Source organism: Anabrus simplex, chromosome 1 (assembly GCF_040414725.1).
Source record: "Anabrus simplex isolate iqAnaSimp1 chromosome 1, ASM4041472v1, whole genome shotgun sequence".
NCBI lineage: Eukaryota > Metazoa > Arthropoda > Insecta > Orthoptera > Tettigoniidae > Anabrus > Anabrus simplex.
This window is the reverse complement of record NC_090265.1, coordinates 449,896,330-449,917,630: the sequence shown is the minus strand read 5'-3', so window position 1 is coordinate 449,917,630 and position 21,301 is coordinate 449,896,330. Positions and strand designations below refer to the sequence as shown.

The 21,301-nt window shown below is 41.9% G+C and overlaps 1 long non-coding RNA gene across 1 annotated transcript in view; it reads right to left on the bottom strand.

The window, feature by feature from the left end:
* Positions 1-21,301, bottom strand: part of LOC136867228 (uncharacterized) — a 453,770-nt gene that overhangs the window by 406,464 nt on the left and 26,005 nt on the right. Inside the window, exon 2 of the long non-coding RNA XR_010859646.2 lies at positions 4,140-4,220. This is a non-coding gene — a long non-coding RNA (uncharacterized lncRNA). The remainder of the gene's footprint in view (positions 1-4,139; positions 4,221-21,301) is intronic.

Genomic DNA, 21,301 nt, shown 5'->3' with positions numbered 1-21,301 from the left:
CCGTGGCCTTAATTAAGTTAAGCCCCAGCATTTGCCTAGTGTGGAAATGGGGAATCCATGGAAATCCATCTCCAGGGCTGATGACAGTGGAATTCGAACCCACTATCTTCAGAATGCAAGCTCACAGCTACGCGACCCTAACTGCACGGCCAACTCGCTCGGTCATTTGTATTTTACAGTAAGCTTCATACAAGTGCGATTTTAATTTGCCGGGCTGAGTGGCTCAGACGGTTCAGGCGCTGGCCTTCTGACCCCAACTTGGCAGGTTCGATCCTGACTCAGTCCGATGGTGTTCGAAGGTGCTCAAATACGTCAGCCTCGTGTCGGTAGATTTACTGGCACGTAAAAGAACTCCTGCGGGACTAAATTCCGGCACCTCGGCGTCTCCGAAATTAAAGTACAAGTACAGTAGTTAGTGGGACGTAAAGCAAATAACATTATTATTTATTATTTTAATTGCTCAATAATAATCTGTTATCCAAAGATATTACCCATTTATCAGAATTAACTCTATTCTATTTTTCATTAAGACGCTACAAAATGGCACATTACGAACCCGAAAATGCTTTCTGATTTTAAAACTCTAAAAATCACCACACTTACACATATCCTAGCCATTCCAAACCTCAGACTTTTAATTCTGTAACAATACCTGCGGCTTTCGACTCCAGATTTTTCTTATTTTCCAGTTATCCTACGAACGTTTTGGACCATAAAAAGCTATACCTCATCGTAGAACAGCCCTGATGGGTCTTGGTCTACCAAGCGACCGCACCTCGGCCTGAAGGCTTATATATTACGAGGTGCCACGTGGTCAGCACGACGAATCATCCCGCCCGACATTCTTTTTAGACCGAGGCCGTTATCTTACCTTTAAGTAACTCCTCAATTGTAATAGTGTTGGATGAATGGATCTGGAACTAACTTTCAGATCCAGGTTAAATTTCCTGACCTGGCCGGGAATCGAACCCGTGACCTCCGGGTAAGAGGAAGGCATGCTAACCGTAGACCACGGGGCTGGCTGTTGGTCTATATAATTTACGTATTATCCTTTTTTCCCAAGTCATCAGACTGGATTCCATGTTCTTGGGCATTATCCGTTATATCCTTTTATAAGAAGTTTTCTATAGTTTCTAAGTTCATTTTTAAATATAGATATACATTTGTTAGTTAGTAGAAGTGACTTTCGTCCGCCTCTGTGGTGTAGTGGTTAGTGTGATTAGCTGCCACCCCCAGAGGTCCGGGTTCGATTCCCGGCTCTGCCACGAAATTTGAAAAGTGGTACGAGGACTGGAACGGGGTCCACTCAGTCTCGGGAGGTCAACTGAGTAGAGATAGGTTCGATTCCTACCTCAGCCATCCTGGAAGTGGTTTTCCGTGGTTTCTCACTCCTCCTCCAGGCAAATGCCGGGATGGTACCTAACTTAAGGCCACGGCCGCTTCCATTCCACTTCCTTGTCTATCCCTTCCAATCTTCCCATCTCCCCGCAAGGCTCCTGTTCAGCATAGCAGGTGAGGCCGCATGGGCAAGGTACTGGCCATCTTTCCCAGTTGTATCCCCCGACCCAGAGTCTGACGCTCCAGGACACTGCCCTTGAGGCGGTAGAGGTGGAATCCCTCGCTGAGTCCGAGGGAAAACCGACCCTGGAGTCTAAACAGATTAAGAAGGAGAAGCAGGAGAAGAAGAAGAAATGACTCTCTTTATCAAAGAACAAGCGATTTGGTATTCAACTAGAACCTTCTGTACGACTGTTAAGGAAATAAAAATTGTAATAAATTCAAACTGGGAGGAAATACAGTGACCAACGGTGTCATTGACAAGGGATGAATATTTCCGCTGAAATAGCATGAAGGGTTGACCTAAAGCAATTTACATAATATTTTCTGTCCTATGACGTACGCAGAGAGAGCACCACTTGTAAGATAAGAATAGAGGTAGAAACAGTAGTGTAGATCTACGGAGATATCTGAACAGATTTCTGAGCTTGTGATTCAGTGAAACACAAAGGTAATATTTTCCTTCATGAGTAGTAATTTCGGTAAGTCATTTGGGTGAAGGTTTGAGAAACGTTCATCATAAACATGAATATTATTTTCAGTTATGAAATAGGCGTAATTTTAAAGGAATAATTCAGTAACCATATTCGTAATGTCACTGTGGTAGAAAGGCGGTGTACCGGCGTTTTGTAACACACAACGACAGATTATTACGATGACAGGGAGCATGTGGAAGTTTCATTGCCATGCGTGGTAAAATAACAGAGAATGGTGAAGCCAAATAACCCACCGTGCACAGGTGACGTCAACTACTTGTGGGAGGGCAATGGGCCTGTATTATTGTCCGAATATAGAAGGATTAAAATTTTATGAACAACTTCTAATATTTCTAATAATTCATTAGCCTACGAGGTATTGTATTCTTTCCCAGAATATCCATTTCAATATGGCTGAGTGGAAGGGACCATTATATAACTGTTTATTAATGGAAACTAGAGCAGAAGTCAAAATAAAATTTATGAATATATGGCTGTAATAGCTATGAACGACATCTTAATGCTAAGCAAAAATCTTACCGAAAATCTCTTCGGGGTTGGATTTCATATCTGAATTCCTTACCAAACGGAAACTACTAAACACTGAAAGTGTAGTAGTCTAAATGAAAAACTGCTCTCTCAAACTTAACACGGTGTTACGAGCTCACAGCAGAACTTTTCTTCATGGAAGAGTTCTGCTAAAACCTGGTGTTCCCGTCTGCAAACTGCATTTAACCAGCTACAAACAGAGCTCAATATAAATAAGAGGGAGCTATGAGAAAGCTTCCACTCGACAGATGCCATCATTTGTACGAACTGGATGAAGGTAAACTGTGAGCTACGACACATAGTCACTTTTAGCTAGGTTTGAAACTCAGTTTTCACCATTCACTATGCTCCAACAAAGTATTTCATATATCAAATACAAAGTGTGTGTTTCTGTGTATGTGTGTGTGTGTGAAGACCTGTGATTGGTACTAAGTAGTGAACTGTGCCAAGAGACAGACTACAGTGACGAAAGTTTGTTCAAAAACATATCAGATGTAAGGCTTTTCAGGCGTTTGCTCTATTAACCAGCGTTTCGTCTTAGGTCTGACACTAGACTCATCAGAGTGGGATGTGTCAGACCCTACCCACTGACGCTGGGGTGTATGCAGGTGAACTTATCAGAAGCCCTTATAAGAGGCACAGTCTGATAACTGCATACGGAAGATAAATCTCCACAATTGAATTATTGCCCGCCTACCAATTCCGAATGGAAAATTCTAAATTCCCATGGAGGGAATTAGATATTTTTCACCAATAGAGCATGTCAAAAATGTCAAAAACATATCAGATGTAAGGCTTCAGACTTATCAGAAGCCTTTATAAGAGGCACAGTCTGATAACTGCATACGGGAGATAAATCTCCACAACGGAATTATTGCCCGCCTAGCAATTCCGAAAGGAAAAATCTAAATTCCCATGGAGGGAATTAGATATTTTTCACCAATAGAGCATGTCAAAAGTGTCAAAAACGTATCAGATATAAGGCTTTTCAGGCGTGCATACGGGAGAAGTCTGATAAGTTCACCTGCATACACCCCAGCTTCAGTGGGTAGGGTCTGACACATCCCACTCTGATGAATCTAGTATCAGACCTAAGACGAAACGCTGGTTAATAGAGCAAACGCCTGAAAAGCCTTACATCTGATATGTTTTTGGCATTTTTGACATGCTCTATTGGTGAAAAATATCTAATTCCATCAATGGGAATTTAGAATTTTCCATTCGAAATTTTGTTCATCAATCCAAGCATTATGACATTTAAATGTATTATTTGAGTAATTTAAAATAATTTTATTTTGTGGCCATTGTCTACAATAAAGTAATATTAAAATAAGGTTGACTGGAAGGAATCAGTGTGAAAACTTTTGTTAACAGAAACTAGTATAGAAGTCAACGTTCAATTTTACAGTACGGTAGCTTTCCTACAGTAATATTTGAAATTAATGCATAATCTTCACTAAGAACACACCGTAATGGATATAATCACTACTCATCTGTAACGCAGCAAAACTAGGATCAACATATTAAAGAACTGAAGTAGTAAATGACTAGACTCACCTCTTGATTCCACAGTTTTCAGAGATCTCAATTAAACGACGTATTATGATGATAGAGATATTTCAGATCACGAATCCATCCCTGAAAAAGGCAAATAAACAGATATATTATTTAATGTTTTAACAAGGTACATCTCTATTAGTTTTCTGGAAATTCTTGGGTTAGGATCTTGAAATAAGCAGATATTCTCACAATAAATAATCTGTATACATATTGAAGGTACATTAATTATTCTCAAATGACCACCCTTAAATGTTGTGAAAGTTCCTACACTCAACGTGTCACAAATATGTTTGTAAAAATGTTTGTTCATGAGCTTAAAACTTGATTTGTGAGGCCTTGGGAGTCACTTATTTTACCGCAATTCATGGTTGTCGTCATATTTGAATCGTTTTTCCCTGACATTTTCAGAGGAAAGTGCACATGTTGCTGTACATGTACACTGAGAGACATGACCAAGTCAATTGGCATTTTAGTGAACAAGGACTCTACATCGAAACTCACCAAAAGTGCATTAGGTTGAAGGGTTATGATTTACAACTTGTCGACGAAGACGCAGAGCAAAGCTCTGCGAAACCTAAAGATTTTCACCTTATTTTCTTGACACGGCATTAGCCCAAAAATCCTGTATCATGTCTAAAACAGTCTTATTTTGATGTCCTACTTACGATTGATGTATCACTATTTTATCTGAAAATGCTATTTCACACCTTCACCTTCACTACCATATATATTATCGTAGGAGACACAGATATAACAAACTGATTATATTTCATGGCATCGTATCATATCCTCTTTGTGTTCTTCTCGAGTACTAGATCCCCCTAGGAGCTCACGATACTTTATATAAAATTGATACGACTAGGATGGTATCCTCGCTGAATGGTCTTATTTGTCAACTCTTGGTCTTATCTGACACCACGACGGTTGGACTTGTGAAACTTCGGGAGTATTTTATTTTCCAGCCATTCGTGGCCCTTACCTTTCCGTAACCGATTCCCTTCATTCAACAAGGCACACAGCTCCCTCTTCCTCCTGTGATAAGTGTTGAGTGGGCTGGTGATTCGGTTGTTTTGCCTTTTAAACGAACAATTAGCACAACCATCACCTCAAGAAGTACCCTCAGTGTGTTTTCGTTAATACACATACATATTACGAAAAATGCGAAAATATACAGAATGAAAGGGAATGTTGCACTGCGAATATAGCAAAGAGTGATGTTTGCAAGGTATATGTGAAAAATGTATTTATTTTTTTGGACGTACTCTAGTGATATGTTGTAAAACACAACTTCATAACGTGCCGCAGTACAGTGGCTTACTTCTGTATGCTGTAGGTCGCTCCAGCAGCAAGGGCAAGGGAGCTGTTGTGACGAATACAACTCACCTGGACGAAGATCTGAGTGTAGTAGAATGAAGCACACGAACTGGTTATGTAACTCAATGTTTACAAACACTTGCTGTGTGTCATAGCCAGACACCAGAGCCTAGGTAATTTGTCAGTGTGTCCAGGCAGTACATATACGTTTACAAATACTCCCCAAGCATGTCACGTAAAGCAAAGTGGAAAACATTGACGCTTGTTGGCAGCTGTACCATCTTGTTCTTTCCTTTTCCTACCGCTTTTCCCACACCTGTGGGGTCGCGGGTGCGAATTGCGTCTCACATGTGGATTTGTTCGTATTTTACGGCAGGATGCCCTTCCTAACGTCAACCCTATATGAAGGGATGTAATCACTATTGCGTGTTTCTGTGGTGGTTGGTAGTATGCTGTGTTTTGTGAATATGAAGAGGAGAGTGTTGGGACGGACACAAACCCCAGTCCCCGAGCCAGAAGAATTAATAAGAAGCGATTAAAATCTCCGACCCGCCAGGGATGCGAACCCGGGACCCCCTGAACAGAAGGCCGGTACGCTGACCATTCAGCCAACGAGTCGGACTTTTGTTGACAGCTGTGCCATATTTTAGCAAACACTCTTCCTATAAACACTTCACGATTTCGGTATAAGTACATTCCACGTGCTCTACTAATGGTACACATTCGAAACAAATAATAAACACCTGAGTAATGCAGAGCTCCACATTAGTTTTTGCACTAACAATTCACACGACTGCTTATGATGAGCTGTAAAATTTCTTTCGAATCTCTAAAATAGTTTCGTTTCGGCGGCATGTGTGGCATCAAGGCGTTGTAACTACTGTGACAATCTTTCAGTTGATGTTACTTTGCAATATGCTAGGTAGTTTGGACCTCACTTTCATAACCACATCTGATGGGGGAAAATGTTGGGCTGAGTAGCTCAGATGGTAGAGCGCTGGCTTTCTGAGCCCAGCTTGGCTCCTGCGGAGCAAATTACTGGAACCTCGGTGTGTCCAAAAACCGTGAAAAGTAGTTAGTGGGTGACCTGCGCGTCTGAGAGTGATATTATGATGATAATAAGGTAGGGAGTGGGTAAAACCTGGTGTCGACACTTAGCCTATTCTTGTCGAATAACACCAAGGTTTCAAGGCTTACCGTCCCCATCCGACGGACGAATCATCATCAATAGATAATACGCCCCCACCCCATATGAATACTGTGGAGTGGTTGGAATTGAATCCAGGCTGTCGGTACCCTAGTCATTATAAATTGTAATCCACCACCTCTCGTACGCTGCCGCCCAATATCTAATAGTGATTTCTTTTCACCAAAGGGACTGGAACCTGCTAACCACAGTGTCAGACCGTAGAGACTTGACGCCTTAATGCTCATGGGCATTAGGCGGGGTGACTTACTACTTAATGATTCTTTTAAATGCTATTTGTTCGAGGCGTCGACCTTTTGCCCCTACCTTGCACCATATGTTATGAACCTGCGTGTATTTGGAAATGGCGGGAGTGTAAAGTGTTGAATGTGAGGAAAGGAACGTTAAGGACGACACAAACACCCAGTCCCCAGGCCAGCGATATTAATCATGTCATCATCATCATCATCATCTGTTTACCCTCCAGGTTCGGTTTTTCCCTCGGACTCAGCGAGGGATCCCACCTCTACCGCCTCAAGGGCAGTGTCCTGGAGCTTCAGACTCTTGGTCGGGGGATACAACTGGGGAGTATGACCAGTACCTCGCCCAGGCGGCCTCACCTGCTAAGCTGAACAGGGGCCTTGTGGAGGGATGGGAAGATTGGAAGGGATAGACAAGGAAGAGGGAAGGAAGCGGCCGTGGCCTTAAGTTAGGAACCATCCCGGCATTCGCCTGGAGGAGAAGTGGGAAACCACGGAAAACCACTTCCAGGATGGCTGAGGTGGGAATCGAACCCACCTCTACTCAGTTGACCTCCCGAGGCTGAGTAGACCCCGTTCCAGCCCTCGTACCACTTTTCAAATTTCGTGGCAGAGCCGGGAATCGAACCCGGACCTCCGGGGGTGGCAGCTAATCACGCTAACCACTACACCACAGAGGCGGCTTATTAATCATGTACAATTAAAAACCCTGACCCGGCCGGGACGGACGCGCTGCCCCCTACACCGCGGGGCCGGACTAGTTAATGATTTTACTTCGCACCGACTCAGACAGTCTTCTGGTGACGATGGAAAGGACAAGGTGAACACTGTGGCCTTAAAGTACAGCCCCAGCACTTGCCTGGTGTGAACATTGGAAACAATGGGAATCCATTTTAAGGGCTGTCAACGATCGGGTTCGAACCTACCATATTCCGAATGCAAGCTTACAGCTACATAACTCGAACCGCACAGCGCTCTTGCTCGGTGTACAGATAATAAACTACCGTATAGTTAAGGTTAAATAGAAATCAGTCCTGATGTACCATCTGTAGAATGATATCAAACTCTTCACAGGGACCAAGTCCACTCCGACAGCTCGCTCAGCGTCCTAATGGGAGAGAAACGAGGGGAAGCACTAGCCCATTTTAGCGTAGCATTCACCATGCAAAGAAATACCAATAGGCCTACATTATTTTTTGCATTTTTTATGTTTTATGTTTAATGTTTGCTTTTTATGTTTGCATATTTATCCCACTAATGCAATCGTTAAATTCTACATTTTTTTCAACAGCAAATGCCATTCAGCTTCCTGTACCTGGAGGGTTTTCAATAGACAAATCATTCCAAACATACGTGTCTTATAATCGAAATGGGAAGAGAGAGATGTGTACGAGAAGTGAAAGTTCAGTTTTTCATCACGCCACTCATTACTGTTATACTAATTTTTAGAGTAGTTTACCATGTTTATAAATATATTATCAAATCTGAACAGCTTACAGAACTGTGCAAATCTAACTGTCGTGCCTCTAGCTCCAACCATAAGATTCAGTACTTCAATAGATGTTAACATATTGTATTTCTTTATGGTATGGAATTGTGGGTTCATAGTCGTCTTTTCTGTATCAAAGATTAATAGTTTATATCAGACAGTAAACTACGTCCCAGAATCGCTCATTATCTAGAGTGACTCTCTAAACATTTATAAATGCATAACTTGTGAAGCGCGTGGCATAACTCAGGGTAATCTAGAAACTTTTACGCAATTAGATGTGTGGCCTTAGAGGTTCACAAAGTTCTTGTTGTAAAGGATTGGGCTCTACGTGACATTTTCGTCATTTCTTTCCTTTGGTGGCTACAATAACCCCTTAGTAATCGTAATTGAAAAATGAAAAGAACTTCGTTAACTGTATGCATGATGAACGTTTCCAATGCCCCCTTAGTAGAAGATTCAAGAGTCGAGTCTCGAGGTGAACAGTAGGTGAACAGACGCATGCCGACGCGTACCACTGGTTTGATTGTCAGCTCACGGCGCTAGTGACTGTGACGTCACCGGCCATGACCTCTGGTGCTGTTGACCTGCGAGGTAAATTACTTAATTCAACGATGGGTCTCGCGCATCTTAATATTTCATTACAGACTCTACTTCCGCGATATAACTTAAACACGACAGCGCTTCACGTACTTGATCCCCACTTTCAATTAAGCAATATTTCATCAACAAAATTGTTTTGTTGCAGCCCAAGCCTTCTGATGTAATAAACTGAAGCTTGTCGTGGTTGAACTAGAGAAGTGTTGGTGAAGCTGTGAAACTTCAGGATTCACTAGCAGTCAGTTATCTCCATTATCTCTTAATAACTGACTTCCATGGGATTGTAGTACAATATTTGGAAATACACCCAGCAAGTGGCCGTCAATAATAACTTCATAAAGAACTTGTTCGAAGGCAAGGTGATGGGAAAGAAAGGCAGAGGGAAACCACGGAAGAAGATCATTGAAGAGGTAGTTGAGATGATGGGATGCCAAGGTTATGGAGAGATGAAAAGGATCGCAGAGGGAAGAGATCAATGGTTGCAGCGACAAGGCGAAGACTTTAGATAATTATGATGATGAAGTGGCCGTCAGATAGTGGGTTCGAAACCCACTGTCGGCAGCCCTGAAATTTTTTTCAATGGTTTTCCATTTTCACAGCAGGCAACTGCTGGAGCTGTATCTTAATCAAAGCCACGGTCGCTTCCTTCCCATTCCTAGTTCTTTGCTATCCCATCGTTGCCATAAGACCTGTCTGTGTCGGTGCGACGTAAAGCCCCCCTGTGTGTGGGGGTGGTAGAATAACACACACAGTATCCCCTCCTGTCGTGAGAGGCGACTAAAAGGGAGCCCGGGGGCTCTGTAATTTTGAGCGTGAGTTGGCGACCACGGGGCCATTATCTGAGTCGTAAAATTGCTTCCACTTACTTGTGCCAGACTCCTCACTTTCATCTATCCTCTCCGACCTCCCTCGGTCAACTCTTGTTCTTTTCCGACCACGACTGTATTACGTATGGAGGCCTAGGGTGTCTTTCATGTTCACGCCCTTCGTGGTTCTTGTCTTCCTCTTGGCGATATCTTCATTTTTCGAAGTGTCGGATCCCTTCCATTTCTCTCTCTGATGAGTGTTGTATAGAGGATGGTTGCCTAGTTCTACTTCCTCTTAAAAGAATAATCACCACCACCACCACTGCGAAGTAAATCAGATTGTTATATACTACGTATTTATTTAAATAACGAGTTTGGGAATCTAACCTTAAAGTAAACGGAATAGTCTTTTCAACAAATGTCAGAATTACTTTGTCTGTGGAACAAACGGCTAAAGACAACAACTGCAGTTCACTCGAGTCATTTAGAAAATCTCAACAAATTATAGCATTTGAGATTTCGATACTAATAAAGTTGAACAAGTTTACTTCATAAAGAAATAGCAAAATAAAAATCAAAGTCATCTCCGTACAGGCCATGACGGCCCTTGGAGGGATGGAAGGTAAAGGCTTCCACTATCCTTAACCTCGCCATTTGATGGGGTACGCCCGGCCACCTTTGCCTCAAGAATTAACCTGGTACTCATTTTTGGTGTAGGCTGTCATAACGAAACACTTGTCATTATTTCCTTTTCCTACCCTCTTAGAGTTATGGCAGTTTAATGAATTTTCTCTAAGTGATAAAATATTAAATGTAACGATATTTAAAAGTAATAATGTAATCTTCATTAAGCCTGAATTATCATTTGTTAACCTGCTACATTCGCGAGTATTCATAACGATTATATTTTTCTGAATTTTATACTTAGATGATTATGATAATAATAATACCGTATCCTACATTTTGTATTAAGTTCTGTTACTCACAAGACATCCAGTCTGTCTTAGTTTATTGGACACGTTTGGTATGCTAGCACAGATGTATTCTATGAAGATTTTCCCCGAGCTACGTTGCTTGTCTTTCGAACTTGGGTGAATACAAGAGTAGATGGAGGATTAATATACACTGAAGAAAATGGAAATTGCAACACACAGAAAGACTGGTGCTACATTGCTGCAATTGAACATGCAGGATGTGCCCACCACGAGCTGCAATACATTGATGAATTCGTTGAGGCATGGAGTCAATAAGGCCCTGGATCGCTTCCTGAGGAATTGTGGCCCATGCTTGCTGCAATGCACGGGTCAGTTGTTCCAGAGTTGTGGGTGGCTGAGGACGGTTGGCCAGTTGTCGACCCATCATGTCCCACACATGCTCAATAGGACTGAGGTCCGGGGATCTGGCGGGCCATTCTAAGGTTGTGATGTCGTGGAGAGCTTCTCTGGAGATGCGTGCAGTGTGAACCCGGGCATTGTCCTGCTGAAACATCCCATTAGCAATGTTCGCCATCATAGGGACAACCACTGGATTGAGTACCCTATCAACGTACTGTCGAGCAGTCGTAGTGCCCTCAACAAGCACTAATTGTGATTTGACATTAAAGCCAATAGCTCCCCAGACCATTATGCTTGGTGTTGGCCCTGTGTGCCTCTCGACAATAAGATCTGGGCGGCCCCTCTCCCCGGTAGTTCGGCGCACACGATTCCGGCGATCACTGCGGGCAAGACAGAAGCGCGATTCATCACTAAAGACGACCCTATGCCATTCGTCGACCCACGTCGATCTTTCTCGACACCAGGCCAGCCTTACACGTCGCTGTTGTGGGGTCAATGGAACACCTTCTGCAGGGACGCGGGCTCGTAAGCCAGCTGCATGCAGGCGAGTACCAACTGTTTGTTGGCCAACACGTGCAGCGACATTCCTTAGAGATAATCCAGCCTCACACAGCACAATTATCCGAGCCCTCTCAAACGGCGACAGTTGTTGATAGCGTGCTCTTCTCTGTCGTCGAGGCACTTCACTGCACAGACTGCAAATCAACTACGCTACACCGGAGTCCGTATACTGGAGTTGATTCCTCCGCGACCAATCACGGGGGGAGACCTGTAGCAACAATCCAATCGTTGTTGATCGTTTACATACCTACATGGCATCGTTACATATCTTGAAAATCAACACAAACGACCAATGCCTTCATGGTGTTGCAATTTCCATTTTCGTAAGTGTAATATAAAAAAATCATCGCCTACTTACCGGCTAGAAGAAAGATACACGTGGTTCGGGGTAATGATAAGGAGGCATCAATAGACAATGGATTTATTGGTCTTTTTTAAGAGGACTGTCTCGACCCTTCGACGTTTGAGAGTATCGGCTAACTGTGAGAGACGGAAGTACGAAAGAATCGCGAGGACTCGCAAACCTAGTATCTTCGACGTCACATGAGCATAGAAGTTGATGAAGAAAAGTAGCCTAGGGAAGATGAAAGAGAGAAGCTAGCCATATACTGGAGGAAACAATGCAATGTGGTCAACCAATCACGTCTCATTTCAGAGTGGAGAAAATTTAATTGAGAATATTACTAGGCAGTCATTCGCAGGAACGCGATTTTCTGGTCCTGTTTCATTTCGATTTCCCACTAGTGAAAACCGCTTAGGTTACCTTACTTGATAGTTTGCTACCTTCATCCTGAATTAAAAGCTTCATATTTGCTGTCAAGTCACTGCTCTTTCATAAATTCTGTGCTCAACACGGAATCAAAATTCATCGCAATGTTCAATTAATGGAACGCGTCCTAATGCAGAAATAATTGTCAGGGGTGAGTTAATTAATAACACACTCATCCCTCGCTCAGATGAGACTGTAATGGGGACACTCGTGTGTTTATACATCGATACTGAAATCACCAGCGTCAGTCAAAGTGAAGAGAACTGTTTTAAGGAAAGCCTTTTCTTTTATAAATTCTGCACATCTCCATTTTATCTTAATTTACTTTGTAGTTCGAGACCTCCGCCCGAGGGCAGGTTGGATTCCAAACAGTTATCATGGACAACCTGAGCTCACAGATTTTTTTTCTACAAGTTGCTTTACGTCGCTCCGACACAGACAGGTCTTATGGCGACGATAGGACAGGAAAGGTCTACGAGTGGGAAGGAATCGGCCGTGGCCTTAATTAAGGTACAGCCGCAGCATTCGCCTGGTGTGAAAATGGGAAACCACGGAAAACATCTTCAGGGCTGCCGACTGTGGGATTCGAACCCACTATCTCCCGAATAGTGGATACTGGCCGCACTTAAGCAACCACAGCTATCGAGTTAGGTTGAGCTCAGTGAAGTGGTGTACTAGAGAAATAAGGAAAGATGAACCTCCCGTTGCTTTCCACACCGAGCCAGAATGCACTTTTACATAACAATTTACGCTAGGAACGAAACTTTCACACTATTCATCTTCGAGACTAGCTACATTAAAATGGCCGGCAAAGTCAAAATTGGCACTAAGGCAAACGTATGAAAACAACAAACTTGATCTAGCCTATTCCAAACGATACAGTGCAGAGATGGATCTGGACATAATTTCCAATGAAGAGAGTATAAATACTATGTAGTTGACGATATGATGGCGTGTGGCCTCCGCAGGGACTTGGTGCAGGTTTTTCTATGTGACTCCTACGGGCGTCCTGCACGTCAGGTGTGTGGTGATGATTATATTGTGCTAGGAAGAGGGCGAATCCCGGTAACGGCACATAGCCTACCTCTGCCGAATAGCACCAAAGGGCCAACTAACCTCATGAAGTCCCTATCCGACGGATGAATCACCATCAACTGAGTTGGTAAATGTATGAATTCAATTGGGGGTCCTGTTATGACGAACGTACTGAGGAGTCTATGAGTTAACTGAGAGGAGGCTTGAACTAGAATGCTTTTCCATGATTTTCCCACTGTTGTAAGTCCCTGAAATTTTTAGAAAATCACGAATCCATAGTTATCTGCTGTATGTTCGGTGTTAAGTTTTAATTTTGATTTTTTTCATTGTGAAAATGTATCCTAAGATCGTTTAGGTATATTCTTCTTAGTTATTATCTTATACTAACTGATCAATTTGAGTTGTAGTGACAGGCAGTTACTGATAAAGGGACCTATCATACTACTTGAACTGAGTGAGTGGCCCCCCAGTTATGGTTACGGAGCTGTCAGCTTGCATTCGGGAGATGGTGGGTTCTAATCCCACTGTCGGCAGCCATGAAGAGGGTTTTACGTGGTTTCCCACTTTCACACCAGGCAAATGCATCAAGACCAAGCTCGATTCTTTCCTACTCACAGACCGTTCCCGTATCATCGCCGCAATAAGACCTGTATGTGTCGGTGTGACGAAAATACAATTGTAAAAAAAGGAATAGGCCTACTACTTGTAATTAACAGTAAATAAATGTAAACTTATATCAACTGCTGTGGGTTACATCCACTTTCCAGCGAGTTCTAGCTCTAATTAAATACGGATACACACATCAGAACAGAGAACACAATTATAATATTTTATACAAAGGCTTTTCACCTATAACGAAATATGAAATGAAATGCCGTATGGATTTTAGTGCCGGGAGTGTCCGAGGACAAGCTCGGCACGCCAGATGCAGGTCTTTTGATTTGACTCCCGTATGCGACCTGCACGTCGTGATGAGGATGAAATGATGATGAAGACGACATATACACCCAGCCCCCGTGCCAGCGAAATTAACCAATTATGGTTAAAATTCCCAACCTTGCCGGGAATCGAACCCAGGACCCCTGTGACCAAAGGCCAGCATGCTAACCATTTCGCCATGGAGCCGGACATAGCGAACTATTATGGAGATGTACTGAATCGAATGGTGTTTTTCTTGCAAGAAAATGGTTTAAAAATCGGTAATACGTAGAAGTGCTAGAAAAAACCGTGTGTGGTATTCTACCGTGATGTATAAGTCGCCATTCATCTTCCAAAATATTAAAAATACTACATACCCCAGGTCTAGCCCCCTCTCCCCCCCCCCCCACCCCCTCGCCCAGCAAACTGTCCTACGGGCGCCCTTGGTGCGAGACGAATAATTTGGCGAAATTTAAACAGAAGAGATGCTAGTGCGATGTTAAACAGACTGCAAGTAATAAACAAAAAATAAGAAGATAATCAGGCTCCATGAACATCAAATCTAGGAGAAAGAAGGTGTAGCAATGGCATTATTGAAGACTAGCGAATGTACCCGTGCTTCGCTACGGTATTCTACATTGTATTCGAATATCGAAGTAAATCGTGTACATGCAGTAAATAAGATTGTTTTAAAATTGCATGTCTCTTAGCGTTATCCGAGAAAGAGCATGGGGAGGTCCCCGTACGTTGTTTCCAATGTAAAGTGTTTGTTACGGATTTGTGATATAACGGCAGGCTCACTTGCCTACTGCCATTCACAATCGAGTTGGGAAGTTTACATTATAATTGCAGGCCCCATTGCCTACTACGCGGACAGAATCGATTTGGGGAGTTTTCGTTAAAATGGCAGCCCCCCTTTCCTACTTCCAGACAGATTACAGTTGAGGAGTTTCTATTATAATGGTAGGAAATTACCCTACTATCACTCGAAATTGAGTTGTGCAGTTATCATTATAATGCCAGGCCCATTTTCCTACTGCCAGCCAGCTTACTGCCAGTCACACCAAGTTGGTGAGTTTCCATCAAAATAGCAGGCCACTATGCCTAATGCCAGTCACATTTTAGATGAGGACATTTCTTTATAATGGCGGGCACCCTTGCCTACTGCCAAACACAATCGGGTAGGGGAGTTTTAAACAAAACTGCATGCTCACTTGCCTTCTGCAAGTCAAATCGAGAAGTGAACTATTCATTACAATGGTAGGCCTTCCTTACTACTGCCAGTTACACAGGAGTTGGAGAAGGAACCCTTTCCTACTGCCAGTCAAAGTCGGTGTGGGGAGTACTGATTACAATAGCATACCCACCCTTTCTCGATCGCAAAAAATCGACATCAGTGAATATATATAGATCGACATACGAAAGTATATGCGTGTTTACAATATTGAAGACCTTCATTTACAGATTAACTGCTACTAAACGTACGTCATATCGACAAAGGATTATACCATAAGACACGTCGGATTTAGTGGCCTAAATGGCTGGTCCTATGATATGTCAACCACTCTCGGGTCAGATTGAGTTAGAAACGTGGAACAGGGTAAAGGTTTTGTAAGATTATCTCACATTACATTACTTTTCGGATAATTATGTGACAGCTACATACATAGCATTTGGCTCATACATGGCTACTGGGTGGGCCAATTTTCGTGAAGAGTTTGATGATTCTGTATTTCATATAAGTAATTGAAAGTATGAATTATGCATGTGAAAATTCCAAATTGACTTAACATCGATTAAAGAGAAAAATCAAACGTAAAAGGGATAAAGATACGGCAAAAAGTCATAAGACCAACGTTGTAGATCATTCCAAATTGAACGGAGATTGTGCAATCCGTTATGTGATAGGAATTTCCGAAGGTCTGCACCATCATTAAAATTGCCTGCATATTTCGATATTCTTCGGGGATAAAAAGTGAAAAATTTAATGATCTAGGATGTTTTCCGTTCGTTACAGGCTAAAACGTATAATTTAGTCAAATTTCAATTCTCTTCTTTTTCTTCTGGCAGATTATGCCGCAATGTGGATTTTGGCGAGGCGTGTAAAAATTAGGACTTTTAGGAAACTAAACCAAAAATTATGGATAGCTGTACGAAAATTTCGCCAAAATAGTCATTGTAGAGGCACACAGTCGTTACGATTTGATTTATATAGATAAGGAATCTGCTCCATGTAAAACACCTTTTGGGCTATGTCCGCTGGATGTAACCTGCAAAAGTGACCATTCATGATATCTCCCTTATTAATCCTCCTGACGAAAAAATGCACATGAAAAAATTAAAAAAGGTTTAGAGGTGGAATTCCATCACGTTTGGTCGATTTCCAGTCAGGTTGGTCTTGTTCTGCATATATTGTGGAAGAGTAAAATCACCATTGGTGTTCCCTATAAACCGCCAGTCCATTCCGGAACATGAAATGTTATTTACGTTTAAAACATACCTTTGGACAGGTGGATGCTAAATATAAATTTTGGTTCGAATGTCTTCAGTAGTTTTCAAGTTGTAAGGAATACGCTTTACACGCACCCGCTCGTGAGTCAAGTCCGATGGGACTTGTACAGAAAAACGGTCCGTTAATGATATCTCCCTTATTAATCCTCGTATCGAAATGATGCTCATGAGAAAAAAGGTTTAGAAATTAATTTCTACCAAGGTAGGTAGATTTCCATTAGTTTGGTTGTGTATATTTTGTGGAAGTGCAAAATCACTGTTTCGGTTTCGTATAAACACCCAGTCAGTTCAGGGATTTAGAAACAATATTTGCCCTAAAACCTATCAAGGACAGGTGTATTCTAAATATGAGTCTTGATGGAAATACATCCAGTAGTTTGTAGCACTCGCGTACATACGGCGTAATTAAGGAAGAAATAATACAGTTAAGAAAGTTGAAAGTAATAGAAAATGGATTATAACTGAGGACAGCCGGATAACGACAAATATGTAAATGCCAAGTGAATGTATTGGAAAATCAAATGCCCCTCAATAAATTATGCTAGTGTGAGTTATGGATATAATAAAGCGGTAACAGAGGAGAAATTTAGGTCCAGTGATTCTTAGGTAAACAAATAATAAGAAGATGAATAATGGTGTTATTACTTAATCTATTTGAGGGCAGTTATAACATCCAACGATATTCCGCCAATATCCCGCAGATAGGCCGATTGACGCCTCTCTTGCCTTCTACCCAAGGAACAACCACGAATTTAAAAGCATGATGAGGAAAATGGCAATACGTTAATTCCCTGCTGGCATGCAGTCAGAGACGTTGCCATGGTAACCTGTAGGTTCGTTGTCGGTCTGTCGGTCACTCAATGCAGAGCATGATACCAGCGTAAAATTGTAAATTTCTCCGTCATGTGAAGAGTAAGGTAAATTATGAACATAACGAAAGTTGTTTATAATGAAGAGACGTTTCACGTACGGTAAACGAAGTTTACAGAAAATCAATAGTATAAGAGAAAATGGAGGAAAACCATTCTGGTTTTCCTATAAATCCCCCGTTTATTCAGAGATTTTAAAATGATGTGCATACAGAAACCTTCCCCGGGATGAGTATACTCTAAATATGAAGTTTGGTTGAGATCTATCCAACCGTTTCGACGTGAGGGTGGAACAACCGTTCAGGTTTTCCTATAAACCCCCCGTATATTCAAAGATTTTAAAATGATATGCATATAGAAACCTTCCCCGGGATGAGTATACTCTGAATATGAGGTTTGGTTGAGATCTATCCAGCCGTTTCGAGTGATGGTGGAAAAACCATTCTGGTTTTCCTATAAACCCCCGAGTATTCAAAGATTTTAAAACGATATGCATATCGAAACCTTCCCCGGGATGAGCATACTCTAAATATGAAGTTTGGTTGAGATCTATCCAGCAGTTTCGACGTGATGGTGGAACAGACAAACAGACAGACAAACAGACAAACAGACACGAAACGTAAAAACCACCGATTCGGTCTTGAGTTGACCTAAAACGGATAAATACCTGAAAAATTGGCAAAACAAAATAAATTACAGACAGCGGACCCCCTACAATTTTATTTATATAGATTTGGTTAAGGAAAGGGAAAGACTGTGAAGGCCAGAAAAGTGAAAAACTTCCAAGACATCACCGGATCAGAAGGTAAAGAACGTCGACTGAGTGAGGTTTAATAGGAAAGAAGTAAAGAATGGGCTCTCGAATTCCGTGATTACTATATCACGTCTTAGAAGCTGTGTGGCTCTGGGGAGCTGATTATATTAAACAGCAAGAATAATTCGTGAAGCCATGACGAAATTAGCAGACTAATATATCGTAGAATGTCCTAATCTTTGAACATATTGGGACGTCAAACTATTATTATTATTATCATCATCATCATCTGTTTACCCTCCAGGTTCGGTTTTTCCCTCGGACTTAGCGAGGGATCCCACCTCTACCGCCTCAAGGGCAGTGTCCTGGAGCTTCAGACTCTTGGTCGGGGGATACAACTGGGGAGTATGACCAGTAGCTCGCCCAGGCGGCCTCACCTGCTATGCTGAACAGGGGCCTTGTGGAGGGATGGGAAGATTGGAAGGGATAGGCAAGGAAGAGGGAAGGAAGCGGCCGTGGCCTTAAGTTAGGTACCATCCCGGCATTCGCCTGGAGGAGAAGTGGGAAACCACGGAAAACCACTTCGAGGATGGCTGAGGTGGGAATCGAACCCACCTCTACTCAGTTGACCTCCCGAGGCTGAGTGGACCCCGTTCCAGCCCTCGTACCACTTTTCAAATTTCGTGGCAGAGCCGGGAATCGAACCCGGACCTCCGGGGGTGGCAGCTAATCACGCTAACCACTACACCACAGAGGCGGCCATTATTATTATTATTATTATTATTATTATTATTATTATTATTATTATTATTATTATTATTATATGATATGATATTTTACGTAACGTTTAGACTGAATAATGTTTCGCATATTCAAATTTAAAATAAGTAGAAAACAAGGATGCAGGCAAACATTTTTACACTTATATGCATAAACATTATTTTGATTCCGAAGTTTGATGGCGTTGACCGACTGACAATTACGAAACTCATTATGACTAGCTCATCAGAAATAATGCACTCAGACCAACTGTAGATTCCTTCACAGAACAAACCGACTGCTAAGTATAGCGGTTTGGGATCGCTTATATTCTTTGCCTCTCATGTCAGTTACGGCTTGCGACACATCTTTTAACTTAATGTCTTGAAGAGTGAGCGGCTCGGCAAATAATCGCACAAAGGTCAGGCACTGGGAGCTGGAATGTCCTGTTAAAAGCTTTAGCCGGCCACCTGCAGCACCTGGAAAGGCCAACAGATATTCTACTCACGAATTAAGTCGAAATAAGGTGGGCTATTAGCAATCTTGATTTCCTATCGAGACCATGAAGTGTTGTCTATAAATTCGTGTGTTTGTAGTGGACATTATGAGGATCAAATTCTACAACATTCCTAACAATAAGGAAACAATCAAACACTCACTGAAATAATAAAATACACCTCTAAGGACAAGTTGATATTGATTGCTCAATCACGGAATAGATCAGTCAAATTCCTGTGTACCTGTGTGGGAGGAGCAGTGGACAAAACGCAAAGCAATCTAGTCCAAACAACTGGACGTACGGTCAAGAGACTTATGTATGGCTAAGGAAAGGAGTTCAGCCATATAGGGATTCTATTAGAATGGGAATAACCTTAGATACATGGTGCATCACGCATGCATGTTTACATGGTCGCCATCACCAAATTAGGGACATTACATTCGCTAGGAGAAGAAAATGTTGAAGGAAGGCGCTATAAATGATCCTGCAGAACTCTTGGATTCATGGTGCATCACGCTTGCAAAGTTACATGGTCGCCTTCACCAAACCAGGGTAATTACGTTGGCTAGGTGAAGAAAATGTTAGAGTGATATACGGGAACCTTAATAAACCTAAAACTGTTGAAACGGGCTTAGCAAACACAGAGCGGGAACATTGTCCAGCTTTGGTTCTCGTCATTCGTCCTATCTGTTTCACAGTGTCAAACTCCTACGATATGTTTTCCGACTCAGAGATAAAATGAGGACAAGTGGCAGTATAATGTTAGAAAAATCTAAAATGGATAAATACTCCAAAGAATGAAAGACTTTGAAAGAGGAAATGCGTGTACCAGTTATGATTACGATAAATGAATACCCTCTCCCCAGTCAGTGGACAACCGTGTTTCATTCATGCGGTCCAGTGTATTAAAATACTCATCGTTTCTAAACGGAAATACTAATTTCTCAAGAGATCAGCTACTTTCCAATTTTCTGTCTAGGATGGGGTTTCGATTATGGCCGTGGTATTTCCTGTATACCATCAGAGACTTCTATAACAATCGTTGAGAGGATCCTTTTCCTTGCTTATGTTATTTACAACTGCAATGATCCTAATATGTTGATTTTTTCATAATGTTAGTGGTCCTTATTACTAAGAGCACCCCAGCAGTATAATCAGCATACAGATCAAAACATTTAATTCAGTATCTCTACCAAATTTTATGTATGAACCAATGGATTTAGAGAAAGTTTTTAATTCGGAGAAGAGACGATATTTCAGTTGAGGCAAGTCGGAATATGAAGGAAACTGATAAGATCAATTTAAAATATATATTTGGAATTTAATTTTTCTATCAGAAAGAAGGGGTCTCAGACAGGGTCGTAGACTGTCATTATTATTATTATACTAATTAAAGATAGCTTCCAATCGGACGGCTGCGAGAAAGGAGCTTCCTCATGTTCGAGAACCAAGATATTTCGTGTCTGATCTTCACGGACGATATTATTCTACTCAC